The 13,755-nt window shown below is 39.5% G+C and overlaps 1 pseudogene; it reads right to left on the bottom strand.

The window, feature by feature from the left end:
* Nucleotides 1-5,910: 5,910 nt before the first annotated feature.
* LOC131696702 (zinc finger protein 721-like) overlaps nt 5,911-13,755 on the bottom strand; it is a 29,796-nt pseudogene continuing 21,951 nt past the window's right edge.

Genomic DNA, 13,755 nt, shown 5'->3' with positions numbered 1-13,755 from the left:
GGCGCAGCGTCCATTCAAAACTAACACAAGAAAGAGTTCACATCCTTTTTTTATTTAACGGCTATAATACATACAATGCAGGCATTTTTAACATTGTGATCAGAGAGAGAGAGAGAGTGATCTGCTTTCCACAACCTTACCATTAAAATATAATGTGGTATTACACTGCACTGATAGAACAAACTATGGGAGATTACTTTATATGAATGATCATGTTATGCACGAATGTAAGAATTGGCTTTCTGTGGTGGTGTACTTTTTTCTTTCAAGTTGCATATATCTATAATCGTTTTTGAACATGTGAACATGTACATAACCACACTGTTCAAAACTAACACAACAAGAATGCTTTTTTTTTTTTTTTAACGGCTGTAATACATACAGTACTGTATCAATGCCTCTGTAATTTCCATTGATAAATCATTACAAAATAACATCTTAGAGTTTTATTACACTTGATAATCGGTTCTCTTTTCTCTTTTGCAGTTGTAGTTTTTGTTTTGCACTTTGGAAACATGAACGAAAAAAACACAGATGAATATAATTGAAGTAGACTGTAAACCCGACACACACACACACAGCTCACAATATTACAGCAAATACCAGGAAAAACCTATTCAGGTAACTGACAGTCTATTCATTATTTACAATCACTCTGCAATATCCATGTCTTCATCCTCTACGTCAGCCTCCTCCACTTTCCTATTCTCATCCATGTCGCTGTTCGTGGTTGAATCATCTCCGCTGATGGCTGAATAGTGGAGGTCAGCAGGGTAATGTTCCTGCGTGGGGATAGGGAGACAGGCAGCACCAACACGTTTAAGTTCAACACTAACCCTTAATAAAATGTTCTTCCTGTTATTAAGCAGTGGTATAATGGGAAGCAGTGGTAAATTGAAAATAACAGAAGCAGGTTTTTACTATAGTGAAGTAGGCTACAATTTGTTTTTCATTAAAAACGTGTTTATTGAAATTAATGTTCAGCTTTCATATTGAAGCTTGTTGTGGGCGACTCATTCAATCAAACCCAGTAGTGTGGAATTTGCTTTAATCGTTCAAGACGTTTTTCAAATCAGGTAAGCTTCTTTGTGTTTAACAAACGACACACGAGCGTGGCAGCCCTTCTATCACAGCCAGTGTCATGTTTATAGCACGCAGCTGAAATGGTAACGTGACAGCGCTGTCTCTGTTTAGCGCACGCAAGAACGTGCAGAATGGATGGAACTCTGTTGAGAATTGGAAGACAACGCATTTGAGAGCAAAACATTTTATGACATGTTTAAATCTCATAGCTGAAGAGGTGCCAGCGCTATGCCTTGTCAAGACCAGAGGTGCCGGGCTGAGTCCCAGCCAGCCCTGGCACAAATTAACCACTGTGTGTGTGTGTATGTATGTGTTAGGGCTGCAACGATAAAATCGAAAATCGATATTTTTATCGATTTTCCTCCTTATTACGATCATCGATAATAAAACTGGATCATCGATAATGGCAAAGTTTATTAATTTCTGGAATTTATAAACTAAATGTTGCACCAAACTTCCTATATTGGCATTTAAATTACAGGACGCCACCATTATGTCTACTTGAAATACCGACACAAATACCCGGCACTAAGGTTCAAATGTATCTCTTCAAGTGCAGCGCGAAACTGATTAATTCTCTTCCGGTTCGTTTTCATAAATGAAAGATGTCTGACAAAAGTGATAACACGGCGGGTAGAAGTGCTCCTGAGCGCACAATTGTTACACCACCCAGTATGAAAAGCAAATACTGGCGTCATTTCGGATTTTGGACGATTGGAGGACAGATTGAAAATAAAAAAAAATGTTGTATGTAAATTATGCAAACGCGAACTCCCCTATAATTCAAATACAACGAACATGAGAAGCCATTTGGAAAAACACCACCCACTTGAGTGCAGCGAAATACAGGGTAAGGAGGAGAGATCAGAAACGGCTGGGCCTTCATGTCCTAAACAGCCACGAATGACAGCGTTTCTTCAACAAACTTCTGCTGCTGCATTACCCGGTCAACGAAGTGAAGCAATTACAAAATCTCTTGTAAAATTCATCTGCAAAGATATGAGACCCATCAGCATTGTCGAGGGTGATGGTTTCAGGGAATTTTGCAGTGAAATGGAGTCGAGATACAAAATTCCGAGTCGCACAACAATTTCAAAGAACATAATTAAACTGTATGATACCACTCGTGCAAATGTAAAACAAATACTGCATGATTGTAAGGACATTGCTTTAACTACAGATGGTTGGACCTCCTTAGCCACCGATGCTTGTGTTACCGTAACAGCGCATTGCATTACTGATTCTTGGGAACTGCGAGATTTTGTTCTGCAAACCAAAGAGCTTCGAGGAAGTCACACAGCAGAAAATGTTGCAGAGTGTATTTCAGAAATTCTGGATGATTTTAATATACGCGAGTCAGTAATTGCTGTCACTACTGATAATGCACTGAACTACGTCAACGCAGTAGAAAGATATCTCAATTTGATCAACATCCCGTGTGTGGCTCACACAATTAACCTTGCTGTACGGAAGGGACTGAATACTGGACCGATCGAAAGAACACTTACCCGACTTAAAAGTTCGGCTGCACATTTCAATAGGTCACCAACTGACAAATGTCTTCTGGAGGATAAGCAAAAGTTGCTCGGATTAAAAAATGACAATTTAATCAATGACTGTGTTACACGCTGGAACAGCACCTACGACATGATTTGCCGAGCATCAGAACAACAGGCTGCAGTGGCCGCTGTAATCTTTGAAAAAAAGCTCTCGCATCTGGAGTTAACAACTAACGAATGGATGGTTGTTGAAAATATCCGTGAAACTCTGAAACCATTCAAAACGGCAACCGCTGCATTATCAACAGACAAATACCCCACAGCTTCAGCTGTTTTACCTCTTCAGCATATCCTGAAATTCCTGTAATAAAGGAGATGAAAAACAAAATCTACAGTGATCTGAGTTTGAGGTACGACAAAGAAGAACGACAATCAACATTCATGCTTTTGAACAAAACGTCATTCTTTGACCCACGCTTTCACCGATTGATACATTTATCTGAACAAGAAAAGCGTCAGGTACAGGAAGAAATTCAAACATTCAAACAGTGATACAGCGTTTTGTAAATGAAACTGATTTGGTAAATGAACATGGCAGTTCTGAAAATAAAGACGCTAGCAGAAAAACTGCGCTGTCTGCAATGGGTGACCTGTTTGGGGACACATACACCTGTGGGCAAGAAGAAACAAAGAATTGCGAAATACAACTGATGCAGGAGATGGCGTGCTATGTCAAAGAGACACCACTCTCAGCAGATAGCAATCCACTGGAATGGTGGAAAAAATCAGGCCTGAAATATCCACACCTTGCTCAACTGGCCAAAAAATACCTGTGTGTGCCAGGCACATCTGTGCGCTCTGAACGTGTCTTTTCGACAGCAGGAAACATTGTAAATAAAAAGCGAGCAGCCCTGGATCCAGAGCAAGTCGACAGGCTTGTGTTCCTTGCAAACAACATTTAAAATACACACGTTTGAATGGACAGATTGGATATACATAGTTTTTGTTTCTTTTTGAACTGTTACAATTCTGTGATCTAGTTGGATATTTCTTAAGGACAACACACAGTAAGTAACTGACTGTACATTAACTTATATATTTTTTTCATTTGAAAGTTTATATTTTGTGTACCTGGGTAATAATAATATATACACACTTTTATAACGCTTTTTTTTTTTAGTTTGACATTTGACCGTAATCCGGTGTTGCCATTAGATGTTTTTCTAAACAGAGTGTTGCGAGATAATAAAACATTGTAAGAGTATAATATAGAGATGTCTTATTTTGTATTGTAGGTAAAACAAAAATAACTCTAAATATCGATTTTTTTATCGATCGATTTGATATTGTGGGTTCAATTATCGATTTCAGTTTTCGGGTTAACCTGACACCCCTAGTATGTGTGTGTGTGTGTATATATATATATATATATATATATATATATATATATATATATATATATATATATATATATATATATACACTACCGGTCAAAAGTTTTAGAACACCTCCATATTTCCAGTTTTTACTGAAATTTACGCAGTTTAATGTCTCAATGTACTCTGAAATTAAAGCATAGAACAAATAAACAATTGGAGATAAAAAAGAAATCATGGAATCATTTTGTTCAACAAAATTTAATCTAAATTTTTGACTCATCAAAGTAGCCACCTTTTGCAGATATAACAGCCGAACACACTCATGGCATTCTTTCTACAATGGAAATCAAATATTGTTCGGAAAGTTCTTCCCAACACTGTTGCAGAAGTTCCCACAAATGTGTTGCACTTGTAGGTTGCTTTGCTTTCACCCTTCTGTCCAGTTCATCCCAAACCAGCTCGATGGGGTTTAAGTCTGGAGACTGTGCTGGCCATTCCATGATTTGAAGCCTACCGTCTTGTTCTTTTCTTCTAAGGTAGTTCTGACATAGCCTGGAGGTATGTTTTGGGTCATTACCTTGCTGTAGGATGAACCCCTGACCAACTAGGCGTATACCAGAGGGTATTGCATGGCGCTGCAAAATGCTGTGGTAGCAGTTTTGGTTCAGGGTGCCACTCACTCTGTGCAAGTCGCCGACTCTGGATCCAGCAAAAGAGCCCCAGACCATCACGCTTCCACCTCCATGTTTGACAGTTGGTGCCACACACCGAGGAACCATTTTCTCGCCATTATGAGAGCAATATACTACTTCCTGCAGTACAATACTGTCCAAATAATGCTTAAGAGGGTGTAGTAACACAGTCTGTTCCAACACTGCTTTTATACAGACAGAGGGTTTGTAAGAAATCAACAAAAGTTGACACCTGTAGAAATTGTTAGCATCAACTTTCAAGGCTTAATTTACTTCCATTGCTGCAGAACAGCTGTAAGTTGTTAACCTATTACTTGTTCCCTGAAAAAGGCCTTTTTGTATAACTCTGAAATGTACATTATTTTTCAGTTTTTGGTAACCTAAACTTTTTTTTTTAAACCTCTGGCAGGTAACAGCTTACCTTTGTACCATTTCAGGTTATTCACTGGACTTGAACTGCTTAAATTTCAATAAAACTGGAAAAATGGGGGTGTTCTAAAACTTTTGACCGGTAGTGTATATACACACTGTAATCCCCAGTCATTCTAAATAAATTAAATCAAATTACATTCACTTAAAAATTCAAATTGCATTCATCCATTTTAAGTTAGTTTAACATTCAAATTGACTTTAGTTGTTCAAACGTAAATAGATGATGTAGAACCAGGGGACTGGATTCCCATCAGCCCTTGCGGGACTTGTACAATTTATTTTTTGAATTGTTTGTTGTTTATTGTGTTGTTGTTTTGTGTGTGTGTGCGGATGCACACGTGTGTTGTGTTTGCTTGTCTCTTGTGTCCCTGGATGCTTTCTTACACGTGTTCTCCTTGTGTTGTTCGTGGCCAGCCCCGTTCGGACTTCAGTCTGCGGATGTGACGTCACTCCCTTCTCCTTCTCTGCTCCTGCCTGGTTCCAGCACTTGTAAATGCTGCCATAAGCACAGAAGCAGAAATGCTGAACATGCAGCTAATAAAATAACTTGCTGGTTTCACACTGTTTCCTCAGCTCACTTTTTATTGTTAAAATTAATTAAACATTTTCAAACAAACTAAAACTTACATCTAACGTCTGTGTATGAGCTGCTGCCTGTTGTTTTCCTGTGTGTGTGTGTGTGTGCACCGCCCCCTGTGGGCTCGCTGAGCTGTGCGGGTGGTGGAAAGTTATGCAAATCACCTACTCTAGCCTGACCAATGAGCGGTGAGGATAAGCTTATATTAAGAGAAGCCTGCGCTCTGCATGTGGTTGATTTTGCTGGGGACTCAGAGAGTTAAAGAGGAGCTCCCTGTACTGTATTCAAGCTCTAAACATGCTGAAGTGTTGCAATACCCAGGAGCTGTGTGCTAGCTGGAACTAGAGGGGAAGATTAACCAGCATTATAGAAATCAACAGGAATTCTGTGCAGCATTAAAACACACAAATCATGACAAATAAAAATAATAAACACATCTAAAAAATAAAATTTATTGAACATTAGATCATTTAAAAAAATGCATGATTAGTTGTGACTTTTTATTTTCATGTTTTTTTCACTACCTAAAAGGCTCTTTCCCAGCAGTCCTCTATATCCTCTGAATGCAGAGTCTGCCTGGGTGCTGCGTCACATGATGAAGGCTCCAGCACTGACAACGACTCAGAAAGGCAAAGCGACAGAACTCAATTTGATACAACAACCTTTAAAAAGTACATTTTGCTAATTTAAATACAAGTTAGACATAGGTGTTGTTTTAGCGTTGCTTACTATTGTGTTGTATAATTAATCAATTAATTTCACAATTAACACATTTCTCATTTTTAATTCAGAAATCAGTTGTTTCTACTAACTTGGCTTGTGTTTTTCAGACACAGTAAAAGCAGATCAAATGCATGAAAAACACAAGCCCAGTTAGTAGAAACAATTGATTTCTGAATTAAAACTGAGAAATGTGTTAGTTGTAAAATTGGGGCAACCTTGGCCCCCACCTCTTTGATAGTTGTGCCCATTTCCTTGGTGCTGAGCAAGGTTGCCCCAAAGGTTTCATGAAACTTGGCTTGTGTTTTTGATATCTCTACTTTAAATGGCTGGGCACTTTTGATAACTTGGCGATTTTTCACATTTCCAAAGTGTTTTTGTTTCAAATTCATGATGCAAGGTTAACATTTTTTTCTTCATGATAGAACAGTCCCAATTAACATAGTCTTTAAGGTTTCTCTCTTCTGTGAATTCTCTGGTGATTTTGAAAGCCTTGTTTAAGACGGAAGCACTTCCCACAGTCAGAGCAGTGATACGGTTTCTCTCCTGTGTGAATTCGCTGGTGCGAAACAAGGTTGTTTGAATGACTGAAACTCTTCCCAAAGTCAGAGCAGGAATATGGTTTCTCTCCTGTGTGAATTCGCTGGTGTTTTTTCATGTCTCCTGAGTAACTGAAACTCTTCCCACAGTCAGAGCAGCGATACGGTTTCTCTCCTGTGTGAATTCGCTGGTGTGAAACAAGGTGTCCGGACTGACTGAAACTCTTCCCACAGTCAGAGCAGGAATACGGTTTCTCTCCTGTGTGAATTCGCTGGTGTTTTTTCATGTCTCCTGACCTACGGAAACACATCATACAGTGAGTGCAGGAATACGGTTTCTCTCCTGTGTGAATTCGCTGGTGTGAAACAAGGCTGTCTGACCGACTGAAACTCTTCCCACAGTCAGAGCAGGAATACGGTTTTTCTCCTGTGTGAATTTGCTGGTGTGTTTTCATGTCTTTTGACCTAATGAAACACTTCCCACAGTCAGAGCAGTGATACGGTTTCTCTCCTGTGTGAATTCGCTGGTGTGAAACAAGGTTGTATGACTGACTGAAACTCTTCCCACAGTCAGAGCAGCAATACGGTTTTTCTCCTGTGTGAATTTGCTGGTGTGTTTTCATGTCTCTTGACCTAATGAAACTCTTCCCACAGTCAGAGCAGCGATACGGTTTCTCTCCTGTGTGAGTTCGCTGGTGTGAAACAAGGCTGTCTGACCGACTGAAACTCTTCCCACAGTCAGAGCAGGAATACGGTTTCTCTCCTGTGTGAATTCGCTGGTGTTTTTTCATGTTTTGTGACCTACTGAAACTCTTCCCACAGTCAGAGCAGCGATACGGTTTCTCTCCTGTGTGAATTCGCTGGTGTGTTTTAAAATGCTCTAACTGGGTGAAACCTTTCCCACAGTCAGGATATTCTCCAGCGCCCGCCCTCGCTTTAGCTGCTGGACTGGAACCTGGAAAATACGAACAGAAAAGTAAGAGGGACTGCTTGCTGGCTTAGGCAGGGATGGAAATAAGCCCCTCCTTTGCATAGCAGTTTGATCCCTTCCTGGATTTACTAGCAGTTTAATAAGACACACCTGTGCTTGTTAACTATACATTGGGGCTAATCAGGCTCATTTTAAAACCTGGAACAGGCGAATCTGCTATGCAGTTAGGAGTATTATTTGCATTCCTGGCTTAGGGCAGGTGGTGGAGTGTATTAAAACATGTGAATTTTAGCTGTGGGGGCTTGCAATAGGTTACAACAGCTTAAAAAAACCAAATAAACAAAGCCTTTACTTTATGTGTAAAAGCAGTCAGTAAAGACTGATGCTGGTGAAACCGAGCCCTGGGATCAAAATCTGCCTTCAAAGACCTCCTGTGACGTTTCAGGTCTATTTCCTCTAACACATGCTACAATTATATCTTTAAATAGCATTATTTTACGCATTTACAGAAATATCCATATACTGTTACACTGAACATTTATAATGATATACAGTACTTTAGTGTTTCTCCCCCTTGGTATAATACCCCCCCCCCCAGCAATGACTACATTATATCTGTATCTGAAGTTCACCAGTAGTGAGTCCTATCTTGAACTGGTTGGAGTGGTACAGCAAAAACAAACAGCTAGTAATCTAGCCTACATGCTCCCTCCCTCCCTCTCAACCACACTGTGGATATCACCCAATCTAGAATGACAATGTCACAGCTACTGGGAGTCACTCACCTGCTAGACTGCATTCTGAATGGGAGCGCCCGTCTTCCTTTCCACCTCCTTGCGTGCTGTTGGGAGAGCCTTCCTCTCCAGCGCCTTGCTCTCTCACACAGATTCTCTCCAGCACCACACTACACTCCCGCAGGCATACAGGCTCCAGCTCAGGGATGTTTGGTTTGAAGTCCTCAGATTCTTCCTTCCCTGGTTCCATGTGGTCAAACTCTACTTCAAGGGGCTCCCATTTAATACGGACAGTTTCCAGCACCTCTTCTTGTTTAACAGGAAGGGGTTCTTCTGTCTGGGGGCTCTCCAGGTCATTGTGCTCAGCTTTAATATCAGAGACCTCTGGCTGGCTGCTGTCACATTGCATCTCACAGAGCTCCTGTTTAATGGGGAGGGAAGCCAGCCCAGAGAACTCCACTCTAATGGGGACAAGTTCAAGGAACTCCTCTTTAATCTGGACAGATTCCATCTTCACACTGTCCATGGCAGCACACGGGATTCTGTTTAATAGCTGAAAAACAAATGCATGTATTTATTTAAATACAGGGTTATGAAGGCCATTCAAGGGGCCGACAACATCTGTCCTTAATAGCAGGGGTGGCTTTGCTAATGAAGGGACTTTACAATTTCTTGTAATAACTTCATATTACCAGAGGATTTTATCTGTTGAAATGTTTACATAATGTATCCATTCCATATATTATTTATTGCAGATTTCTTTCAAGCAACATGTTCTAACATTTGTTTCAGATTTCGAACATACCCAGTAGTCTCTGCATATAGGAATACCTCCCAAGAGAACACTTTTTGATATAGACTGACTACACAGGGGAAAGTTGACAGAGATTCATTTTTATTTTTTCACTCTGCTATTTGAAGCTGCATCTGTATTGTGAATGACTAGCGTATCATATCGGAGGCATGGATTAGTGATGAGACATTATCACTTTTACAAGTCAATTTGATTATCGATTATCAGTTACGATTATTCTAATAACATCCTTCTAGGGGCAGAAAGTCACAAAAAGGTTCCTGATTAAATGTTTTTTTTTTATTCTAATTAAACTACAATAAACTTCAGTAACTTTTTCAACAGCACTTTCAAACCTAGAAAACATACAGGATGCATTATATTGAAGTCAATACTAAAGCAGCATAAGCAATATATAAACCATACCACTTCACAGAAACCACTTTTAAATAAAGAAGAAAAGCACACACAATCTGACAATGCACTCTCATGCTCTCAACTGCCTGAATCTTCTCTTAAAGTCTTTCAAATCTTTTACACCCCAGGGAATTATGCACTGAAAAAAAAAATATTCAAAATGATGCAGTATCTCTGAACAAGTGTGTGCAAAGTAACAAAACTATTGTGCAGTTGTACTGGGTTCTTCTCTCATACTGGATATGAAAATACTAGCATAAGTTGAAAAATAATAACTAGAAAACAATGGATTTTTTTCTAAATTCCATGATTGATATAAAGGAACACCAGCTCCTTCAGTTTGTCTTCCGAAAGAGAACGCCTCCGATCGGACAGGACAAGATTCCACAGCGAGGTGCTGCGCTCGGCATCGGCTGTATTTACTGCATCGATGTATCTGAAAGCTAATGTTTTTAAATTAAGAAGACGGTCAGCTGTCGATGACCAAAACAAGTCAATGTGAATTTCCCCTGGCGGTAGAGCGCTGTGGATCACATCGGGCGTCACCTTCACAGTGTTCAAAGCAAAGCAATGAAAATCTTTTAGTCTCTCGTTTGCTGATATATTTGCAACGTGGGATCTTTGTCGTGGCATTTTCTGGCAGAATCAGTCAATGTTCCCTTTATCCTCAGTGGGTCAACTGCAACGAACTGAAAGCAGCGTACTAACTGCGGATGATCCCGTGGTTAGTACACAGCTCTGTACTAAACTAGTGCGCAAGTTAAATACTAATTGCAACGAACTTGGAGGCTGAAGTTAGTCCCCAGCTGCGTACTAAAAAAGGTATCAATTGCACTGACGCCAAAAATAACTGCTGCTGCCCTCTAGAGGATACAAAGTATGGGACTAACTTAATTTAACTCTTGCTATGGACTAAGAATTTTAGTATCGTACTAAGTGGAATAGTGGAAGACATGTGAAAGTCCCAGAATGTACTGGCAGTTTATTTTTGCTGAAATAATAATGTGTGCATATAATATACACACATATACAGTGCCTTGCAAAAGTATTCAGACCCCTGACCAATTCTCTCATATTACTGAATTACAAATGGTACATTGAAATTTCGTTCTGTTTGATATTTTATTTTAAAACACTGAAACTCAAAATCAATTATTGTAAGGTGACATTGGTTTTATGTTGGGAAATATTTTTAAGAAATAAAAAACTGAAATATCTTGCTTGCATAAGTATTCAACCCCTGTGCTGTGGAAGCTCCCAGTTTACACCGATGAAAGAAATTGCCCTAACGAGGACACAATTACCTTACCATTGGCCTCCACCTGTGAACCATTAAAGTTGCTGTCACATTTTCTGGATAAAAACCCCACTGTTGAAGGATCATTGGTCAGGCTGTGAATCTGAAGGAAAATGAAGACCAAAGAGCATTCTATAGAAGTTAGAGATAAATTAATACAAATGCATAGATCAGGGAAAGGGTACAAAATAATATCCAAGTGTTTGGATATCCCAGTGAGCACAGTTGGATCAATAATCAGGAAGTGGAAGCTGCATCACACCACCCAGGCACTGCCAAGAAAAGGCCGCCCCTCAAAACTCAGCGCTCAGACAAGAAGGAGACTTGTGAGAGAAGCCACAGAGAGGCCAACAATCACTTTGAAGGAGCTACAGAGTTCAGTGGCTGGGAGTGGAGTAATGGTGCACCAGTCAACCATATCAAGAGCTCTGTATAACACTGGCCTGTATGGGAAGGTGGCAAGAAAGAAGCCGTTACTCAAAAAGTACCATCTGAAAGCACGTCTGGAGTTTGCCAGAAAGCATGAGAGTGACCCAGCTGCGATGTGGGAAAAGGTTTTGTGGTCAGACGAGACCAAGATAGAGCTTTTTGGCCAAATCTCAAAGCGCTATGTGTGGCGCAAACCTAACACTGCCCATGCCTCAAGACACACCATCCTTACAGAGAAGTATGGTGGTGGCAGCATCATGCTGTGGGGATGCTTCTCATGAGCAGGGACTGGGCATCTTGTTAAAATTGAAGGAAGAATGGATGGAGCAAAATACAGGGAAATACTGCAAGAGAACCTGCTTCAGTCCACTTAAAAACTGAAGCTTGGGAGGAAATTCACCTTTCAGCAGGATAATGATCCCAAGCACAAGGCCAAAGCAACATTGGAGTGGCTCAAGAACAAAAAGGTGAATGTCCTACAGTGGCCCAGTCAAGGTCCTGATCTCAATCCCATTGAGAATCTGTGGCACTATTTGAAAATTGCGGTCCACAAGCGTCGTCCAACCAACCTGAACAACCTGGAGCAAATCTGCCAAGAAGAATGGGCCAAAATCACTCCGACACTGTGTGCAAAGCTGGTACATACTTACCCCAAAAGACTTAAAGCTGTTATTGCAGAGAAAGGTGGCTCTACCAAATATTAATGTGTGGGGGTTGAATACTTATGCAAGCAAGATATTTCAGTTTGTTTTATTTTTCTTAAAAATATTTCCCAATCTCACCTTACAATAATTGATTTTGAGTTTCAGTGTTAAAATAAAATATCAAACAGAACGAAATGTCAATGTACCATTTGTAATTCAGTAATATGAGAGAATTGGTCAGGGGTCTGAATACTTTTGCAAGGCACTGTATATATATATATATATATATATATATATATATATATATATAGACACACACACACACACACACACACACACACATATATAAATCTCCCATGTTTGTGGCTCAGATGCCGGGAGCTGTTTAGGGTTATGTTGTCCTGATTGCCACCTTGCTGGCTATTCAAGCCACAGTGAGCAGCCCCATCGTGTGCCACATAATCAGGGTGCCTCGGACAAACCATTTGAATGTTTTTTTTTTTCTTTTGCACATTTTCAATTAATCTTTTCTTTTGTGGTTGCTTTTTTGTCCCTTTTGTATATATGGCCATAATTACTTTATTTTGTGTCCAATTTGTTCCAAAATAAATGTCCATGTCCCTACATGTTGAAGTTTCATTGCGCAATGCCAGATTTGAGCTGGCCATGCTAAAACATCTTTTACAAACAATAAATGTGTTTTTCTAAAAATCACCTCTCCTTTTTATGTGGTTTTTGTTATCTGTATTGAGCAGGGTGCGTCTCAGGCTATTTAATTGATTTTATGGAAGTCTAGTGTGTGCGCATTCATTTCATGTATGACATATACCTGTAACCTTTATAGTTAAAGAGATATAGCCACAAATCTAACAGTAAAAAACATGCGAAAATAACTCGGACCCTACTATTAACCTCCTTGTGCTCCGTATTTCGGGTGAGACGCTGTTTATGCATAGTTCACACACACCCTATAGTCTCTGTAAGTTGTCTTGGATAAAGGTGTCTGCTAAACTATATATATTATATATATATATATATATATATATATATATTATTATATATATATATATATATATATATATATATATATATATATATATATATATATATATATATATATATATATATATATATCAGTTTTCGTGTCCCTCGTTGATCAGTGTTGTTTACACACACTATGGGATATTAGCGGTAGTTCGCCTGCCCCTCAAAAATGTAAATACCCAGCTAACACACTAAGCCTCAAACATGTTGTCATTAATATTAAACATAAAAACGTCGGTACCTTATTTTTTATTGATTAAATTGTTATATTTTAAATGGACTCGGTGTTGTTGATGACGTCACGCCTGTTCATTTAACAAACAAAGCGTCACAAACAAATAACCTTCAATTAAAATGAATAATACTGTAACTTACCTTTTAGTCTCGTCCACGCCTTACAAACGGGTATGTAATATCGTTTAACTAAACACACAAATAATAATAATGATAATAATTAACCCGCCTCCTCACGGCTCGGTGTTTATCTCGCGCTGTTTGAGAAACGCCGCGCTCTGTTTGAAGCGTCAGCAGCTCGGAGTTCCCGG

This window comes from Acipenser ruthenus, chromosome 38 (assembly GCF_902713425.1).
Source record: "Acipenser ruthenus chromosome 38, fAciRut3.2 maternal haplotype, whole genome shotgun sequence".
Classification (NCBI taxonomy): Eukaryota; Metazoa; Chordata; class Actinopteri; order Acipenseriformes; family Acipenseridae; genus Acipenser; species Acipenser ruthenus.
Note: the sequence above shows the minus strand (reverse complement) of the source record. Positions and strands in the feature narration are given on the sequence as shown.